General features: G+C 37.2%; 1 non-coding gene across 1 annotated transcript; it reads right to left on the bottom strand.

The window, feature by feature from the left end:
• Window positions 1–1,520: 1,520 nt before the first annotated feature.
• TRNAC-GCA (transfer RNA cysteine (anticodon GCA)) lies at window positions 1,521–1,592 on the bottom strand. The gene has a single exon. It is a non-coding gene; the product is annotated as a tRNA-Cys (tRNA).
• Window positions 1,593–7,502: the final 5,910 nt, after the last annotated feature.

Here is a 7,502-nt window from a genome sequence, read left to right as displayed (position 1 = left end):
TCTCAGCTCTGATTATTATTAATATGTATGAATTTCTCAGGGTCTTTTACAGTGAAAGACAATAGCTGTTGAATTGAAATTTCATATCTGTGATAAATCATCCTCCTAAATTATAAAATAGAAACTCTCAAAAGCTTAACTTTATGGAGATTTAGACATGAACTAATTTCACTCTCTAGCATGGGTTAGATTTAGATGGCAGACTAAGAAATATTCAGCGACTTACCCAAGACGACATATTTAGTTTGACTTGCAAAATTGGTACTAGAACATGAATCTTATGAGCCAATACTGTCTAACTCATCGTGTAAGTTGCAGTTTTCATTTGTTGTTACTTTATTTTATGGAATTGTGTCAAAGAAATTTTGCAGATAATAATGAGCATTAACTTGTGGTTCCCTTTGTCATATGATTAATCATAAAATTATCTTGAGATTGTGATTATTTCTTATAGTACCCATTTCCTTACACTCTCACACCTCCAGGCATTATGATCACATATTTTCTATTCATTCTTTTGTTACTCATATCTGTGGCTGGAGTTAGGGGAAGCTCACTCACTGAAACCTCCCACTCTGGCCAGTAACCCTAGTAATCATTTAAGTGAGTTATTTTACAACAGGAGGTCCTGGTAAGGAACATGGAACTATTAAGCCATCATCAACTGGAAGAATTCAGGAAAGATCAGAAGGAGACACCATGTGTCCTTCCACCTCCCAGAATCCTTCCTGCTAGCATCTTGGCTGAGCAATGTGTGTGCCACCAGGAAAGGCCCTGAGTCATTATTATTGGCCAAATACAAACTGCAAACTAATCCCATCATCATAAAACTGAGACTGGGAGCCATGTGGCAGAGCAGTTCTCCTGGGTTCCCTTACCCTCCACCCAGGCGCCCTTTCCCAATAACATCTCTTACTTGGTCAGCTCTTGGTGTCTCCTTGGACAATTCATTTCCAAATTTTAGACAAGAGCCTATTCTCAGGACCTGGAAGGGGTCCCTCTTCCTGCAACAGAACTATCAAGAGCAAGGTTTGGTAACTAGTGATCCACCAAAATTGTAAATGGCAACCCACTCTAGTATTCTTGCCTGGAAAATCCCATGGATGGTGGAACCTGGTAGGCTACAGTCCATGGGGTTGCAAAGAGTCAGACATGACTGAGCAACTTCACTTCACTTCACTTTCCTGTTGTAGAATCTGGCTGGGAGCTGGGTGTCCAGCCAGGGACATTTCCCAGCAATATCACTTCACCTGGTCTTCAGCTGTGGCTGTGTAACTAGTTTCACAAGACATTTGAGTAGCAGTAATGGTGGCACTTCTGGTGTTAACATTCCTTCTTCATTCTTTCTCCTTTCTCCAGTTACAGGGCTCCGATATCCTGTGTGTATGTGTGTGTGAAGTCGCTCAGTTGTGTCCGACTCTTTGCAAGCCCGTGGACTGTAGCCCGCCAGGCTCCTCTATCCATGGGATTCTTCAGGCAAGAATACTGGAGTGGGTTGCCATTTCCTTCTCCAGGGGATCTTCCCAACCCAGGGATCGAACCTGGGTCTCCTGCATTGCAGGCAGACGCTCTATCCTCTGAGCCACCAGGGATATCCTGCTGCTACTGCTAAGTCGCTTCAGTCGTGTCCGACTCTGTGTGACCCCATAGACGGCAGCCCACGAGGCTCCCCCCTCCCTGGGGTTCTCCAGGCAAGAACACTGGAGTTGGTTGCCATTGCCTTCTCCAATGCAGGAAAGTGAAAAGTGAAAGTGAAGTCGCTGAGTTTTGTCCGACTCTTAACAACCCCATGCACTGAGGCCCACCAGGCTCCTCCATCCATGGGATTTTCCAGGCAAGAGTACTGGAGTGGGGTGAGGGATATCCTAGGAGATAGCAAAACCTTAACAAGAAGAAGCTGCAGGCCTAAATCAACTGTAAGGGAGGGGAAATGTTTCCCTACTCTTCGAGGACCTTTTGGCTAATCTGATAATTAAATTGACATGAGACAAATTAACAGGAGAAAAAGCTAATTATGTACATAAATTCAATTATGTGCATTCGAGGGCCAAGGACATATTACACAATTGAGGATTATATGACAACTAAGAGAAGAAGAATCAGATAGGAGTCTGAGACTTCAAAGGGGAAGAAGGTAATTCATATGGAATTAGAAAAGCAAATGTTTAGTAAACAAACATTTGCTATAACAAGCAGAGACAATGGGACAGGGAGAACTTTGGTCTCCTTGCCCCCCTGAGTTTCCCTCTCCACTCCTAGTCCATAGTCTTTGTAGATATTTCTCTCTCTTTATCGAAATTCGTTTAGCCAGTTAAGTAGGAGGTACAAAGAGACTCCTTGAGTGTTTTATTTCTGAAAAATATTCAGCCTAAAATAATCTTCATGCCAAATAGATACATTTTGGGGTGGCCCATGTTGCTTACCTAAATAGTTCATTGAACAGAGCTGCCTCAGAGATCATATCAGACTGTTATGGAAGTGAAAAATAAATACCTATTATCTAACACCACTCTGATTTGAAGCATCTCCTTGGTGTTTCTACAAAGAATTCGATATTTGAAGTTAATAAAATTAGCCACTTTTAATGTTTTTAATGTTTTATTGTAGATTTCTACTAATTCAGAGAGCCAACTCACAAATTTCGTATCATTAATATATGTACCTTATCTCGATGTAGCATATTTAGTATTTAGAGACTTAGAGACTTTCTAATAACATTCAAAGTACCACGATTTACTTTTATTTCCACAGCCATCACTCTAACCCACTATCTTCAGGAAAAGTCTAAATATTACCAAGTGGATTGAGACGTGTAGAGTGGGGGGTATGCTAGAGTGAGAAATAAATAAAAAAGCATAAGACTATTTTCTCAACATGAATACAACAGTGGAAAAATGTAAACAAGTAATCTGTGAGTATTGTTACTTGGAGGTAACATAGATATCGTTTTTTTGCCAATAATACATACCAATTGCTCTTTTATATTTGCTAAAGCATTTTCTGAGACTTGGTTTTGTACTCCTCTTGCTTTTTTTCCCTTTTGTTTTCATTTCACGCAGCTGTAGCTTCCCTGTGACACAGTTAAGCCCCATCCTGCCCACCTTCTTTAAAATGTCCTTTCTGTGACTTACTGGAAATAGGCTCCCAGTTGTTTTTTAATTGCCATGCATGGGAAATGTTTTTCAACAGCACAGCTGGCTCCAGGATAAGCCTCTGGTGTTGGAGCAACTACTTTCTAATCGTGTCCCTACCTTTCCGATTAAATTGTGAAGAACCCAGCTGGGAGCAAACTCTTCAAATGGATAACCAGCCCTACTATGTCAGCTCCTAGTTGCTCTAATGTGATAATCAGGAAAAAGAAGTGTTTTTTGTTTGTTTGTTTGTTTGTCTTGATAACTGCACTTCAGTAGTATTGAGAACAAAAGGACTTCAGTAGAAAGGAAATGGGAGTTTATGTAGTCTTTTATTTCAAGCTCATGGGAAAAATCAGAAACACTGAAATTCTGTTTACTTATTACATTCCTAAATTCTTCTGTATTTGCTCTATTAATTATTCTTGGCTACATAGCTAACTCTCACTCTATTATCCTGATGTCCACTTTATATGAATTCCTGCCTCTGGGTTTACTGTATCCTACTAATAATTATTCCTTTGCTATTTGGTCTGTATGTTAGCTTGCAGTGTCAGAAAAAAAAATGTATACAACTACAACACTTCTATTACTAGCTAGACAGAAATCATTTGCTAATTCTAACTAAAGTGAAAGTGTTAGTCACTCAGTCATGTCTGACTCTTTGTGACTCCATGGACTGTACCCATGCTCATGGAATTCTCCAGAGCAGACACTGGAGTGGGTTGCCATTCCCTTCTCCAGGGCATCTTCCGGATCTGGGATTGAACCATGTCTTCTGCATTACAGAATTCTAACTAAAGGCCATTCTAATAAAAACTCTTTTAGGCTCGGTTCTTTAAGATTGCTTATTGCAAAATACATAGAAGAAAAATATGCACTCTTGCTGCTTTCGTTTTGGTCTGATGAAGTTCATTTTAAGTGAAACTCTGAGGCAACTTCCAAAATGATCCTTAAACTTAGATCATACATTGTTTTTAAAAGTAATTTGGTGTCAGTGTTTAATTAAACTGATTTTTTTGAGTTATAGTTGATTTAAGACAAATATGATGTAGTAAGTGGTACTGATAATCTGACCTAGACAGCATATAGGAAATACAGCTCCAGTGCTGCCACCAAGGAAAGGCAGATTGGAGGTTATTTGATGAAAAACTTCCCTCCAATGGAAAATAAAGAGGTTGACCTTTTTGAGAGCAATTGATTATTTAATGGTGGCAAAGGCACTTTATTTATTTATTTTTGTCTTTGGAGTTTCTAAATATTATTTCAGCTAAAAGCAAAGAGATATTTTGTTATATCTATGATTTTAAACATGTAGACTTTTGCTTCAAAGCTTCCTCATGTCCTTGAATCTACTAATATTCCTTTACAGAAAAATCAAAACCAACCCAAACAACCCCACAATTATTTAAAGGATAGAAATCAAAGTGTAGATTGGAGTCTCAGCAGAGCTTAGCTTAATTGACATATATTTATTGATGCTAGAGAGATTTAAAAAATATGCCTTATGATTTAAATTCCATTCTTCAATGCTTTCATGGAAATATTATAGATTCATATCTCTTAAGCTTTCTAGAATCATCAGGTAGAGGTGATATTTAACTTTTAGGATAATAGTCACAAGTCTATCCCCTAATGAGAAATAAATACAATAAAATCTCCAAATTTTGTAAATTCTGGTTTCATAAAGTATAATTAACAACAAAAAAGTATCAATACCTTTTATTTATTCTTATTAAGAATATAAAAACTGATTCAGAAAATCAAGTCACACTTTCTTAAATATTCATTTTACAGTAATGCACACATCTAAAAGTAACATTTTATAATGCTTAAATTATATTTTAGCATGTTCTTAAATTTTTTTACCTTGTAAAAATGCATGACAATGAATTTGTCTAATTATGCTCTTAGATAAAAGCATATTGGCTCATTAATTTTATTTTTTTCTTCTTAAATGTAACAATAAACAGTGTTGTATTCAAAGGTGAATTTTTAAAAAGAGAATAGCAGCAAATTAAAAACATCAAATAAATTAATATTTTGAAGAAATATAATTATGTGTATATAATTATTTTTAAAATATTATCACTTGAAGACTGCACTTTTAGAAAACTGTTTTCAATTGCCTTCCTATGCACAGACTTTACACATATAGTTTAATTTTTTCCAACCTAAGCTACTGCTTGATGACATACTTTGCAACTTTCTACATAGTATATCATGAACCGTTTTGACATGCAGTTACAAAATTATCTACCAAGAAAAATCAGAGTTATATGAGAAAGAAATATTTTATCTAATTAAATTGAATTTGACATATTTAGCAGCATAAAGAGTATTAAAATATTAATGATGATGATATGTCACCATTTTTAGTTTTAATTACTATGCCATAGCTCAATCTTTATTACAAATACATATAATAACTCAGGTGAACCATAATATATGCTCTTAGATAAATTCAGCTATTCTATTTTTTATCACAGTATAAACAAGCATTTAAATCAGTAGAAATATCTATCTTCAGTTAACTCATTGGTTCATTAATAAATTTTATATGTCATATAAGATTAACAAAGATATATACCATATAAAAGAAAATTTCTACCAGTTAAAAAAAAATAAAAGATAATAAAATTAAAAAGTCAAATAATCACAAAATATGATGGGAAATGTGAACTGTTATATTAAGAGATTATTTTTTCATTGGAATGTGATTCCTTTGCAATACTGTGTTAGTCTCTGCTGTATAACATTGTGAATCAATCATAGGCATACATAAATCCCATCCCTCTTGGATCTCCCTCCCACCTCACCTCAATCCCACTTCTCCAGGTCATCACATAGCACCTAGATGAGCTTCCTATGTTAGCTATCTGTTTTACACATGGTAGTGTATATATGTCAATCAAACTCCCAGTTCATCCCATCATCACCCTCCCCCTAACTGTGTCCAACATATCCAATTTCTAGGTCTGCATTTCTATTCTTGCCTTAGAAATAGGCTTGTCTGTAATGACCTCAGATATGCAGATGACACCACCCTTATGGCAGAAAGTGAAGAGAAACTATAAAGCCTCTTGATGAAGGTGAAAGAGGAGAGTGAACAAGTTGGCTTAAAACTCAACATTCAGAAAACGAAGATCATGGCATCTGGTCCCATCACTTCATGGCAAATAGATAGGAAAACGGTGGAGACAGTGTCAGACTGTATTTTTGGGGGCTCCAAAATCACTGCAGATGGTGACTGCAGCCATGAAATTAAAAGACGCTTATTCCTTGGAAGAAAAGTTATGACCAACCTAGACAGCATATTGAAAAGCAGAGACATTACTTTGCCAACAAAGGTCCATCTAGTCAAGGCTATGATTTTTCCAGTGGTCATATATGGATGCGAGAGTTGGACTGTGAAGAAAGCTGAGAACCAAAGAGTTGGTGCTTTTGAACTGTGGTGTTGGAGAAGACTCTTGAGAGTCCCTTAGGCTGCAAGGAGATCCAACCAGTCCATTCTGAAGGAGATCAGCCCTGGGATTTCTTTGGAAGGAACGATGCTAAAGCTGAAACTCCAGTACTTTGGCCACCTCATGTGAAGAGTTGACTCATTGGAAAAGACTCTGATGCTGGGAGGGATTGGGGGCAGGAGGAGAAGGGGACGACAGAGGATGAGATGGCTGGATGGCATCACTGACTTGATGGACATGACTCTGAGTGAACTCGGGACTTGGTGATGGACAGGGAGGCCTGGCGTGCTGCAATTCATGGGGTCGCAAAGAGTTGGACACAACTGAGCAACTGAAATGAATTGTACCAATTTTTCTAGATTCCACATATATGTGTTAGTATATGATATATTTTTTTTTCTCTTTCTGACTTACTTCACTCTGTATGACAGACTCTAGGTCATCCACATCTCTACAAATGAACCTATTTTGTTCTTTTTAGTGGCTGAGTAAGATTCCATTGCATGTATGCACAATATCATCTCTATCCATTCATATGTCAATGGACACTTAGGTTATTTCCATGTTCTGATTATTGTAAATAGTGCCACAAGACACTACACATGGACATCACCAGATGGTCAACACCGAAATCAGATTAGTTATGTTCTTTGCAGCCAAAGATGGAGAAGCTCTATACAGTCAACAAAAACAAGACCAGGAGCTGACTGTGGCTCAGACCATGAACTCCTTATTACCAAATTCAGACTTAAATTGAAGAAAGTGGGGAAAACTACTAGACCATTCAGGTATGACCTAAATCAAATCCCTTATGATTATACAGTGGAAGTTAGAAATAGATTTAAGGGACTAGATCTGATAGATAGAGTGCCTGATGAACTATGGACTGAGGTTCGTGACATTGTAC

This window comes from Bos indicus, chromosome 12 (assembly GCF_029378745.1).
Source record: "Bos indicus isolate NIAB-ARS_2022 breed Sahiwal x Tharparkar chromosome 12, NIAB-ARS_B.indTharparkar_mat_pri_1.0, whole genome shotgun sequence".
NCBI lineage: Eukaryota > Metazoa > Chordata > Mammalia > Artiodactyla > Bovidae > Bos > Bos indicus.
The sequence above is the reverse complement of the archived record's forward strand: the minus strand, read 5'-3'. Positions and strand labels throughout refer to the sequence as shown.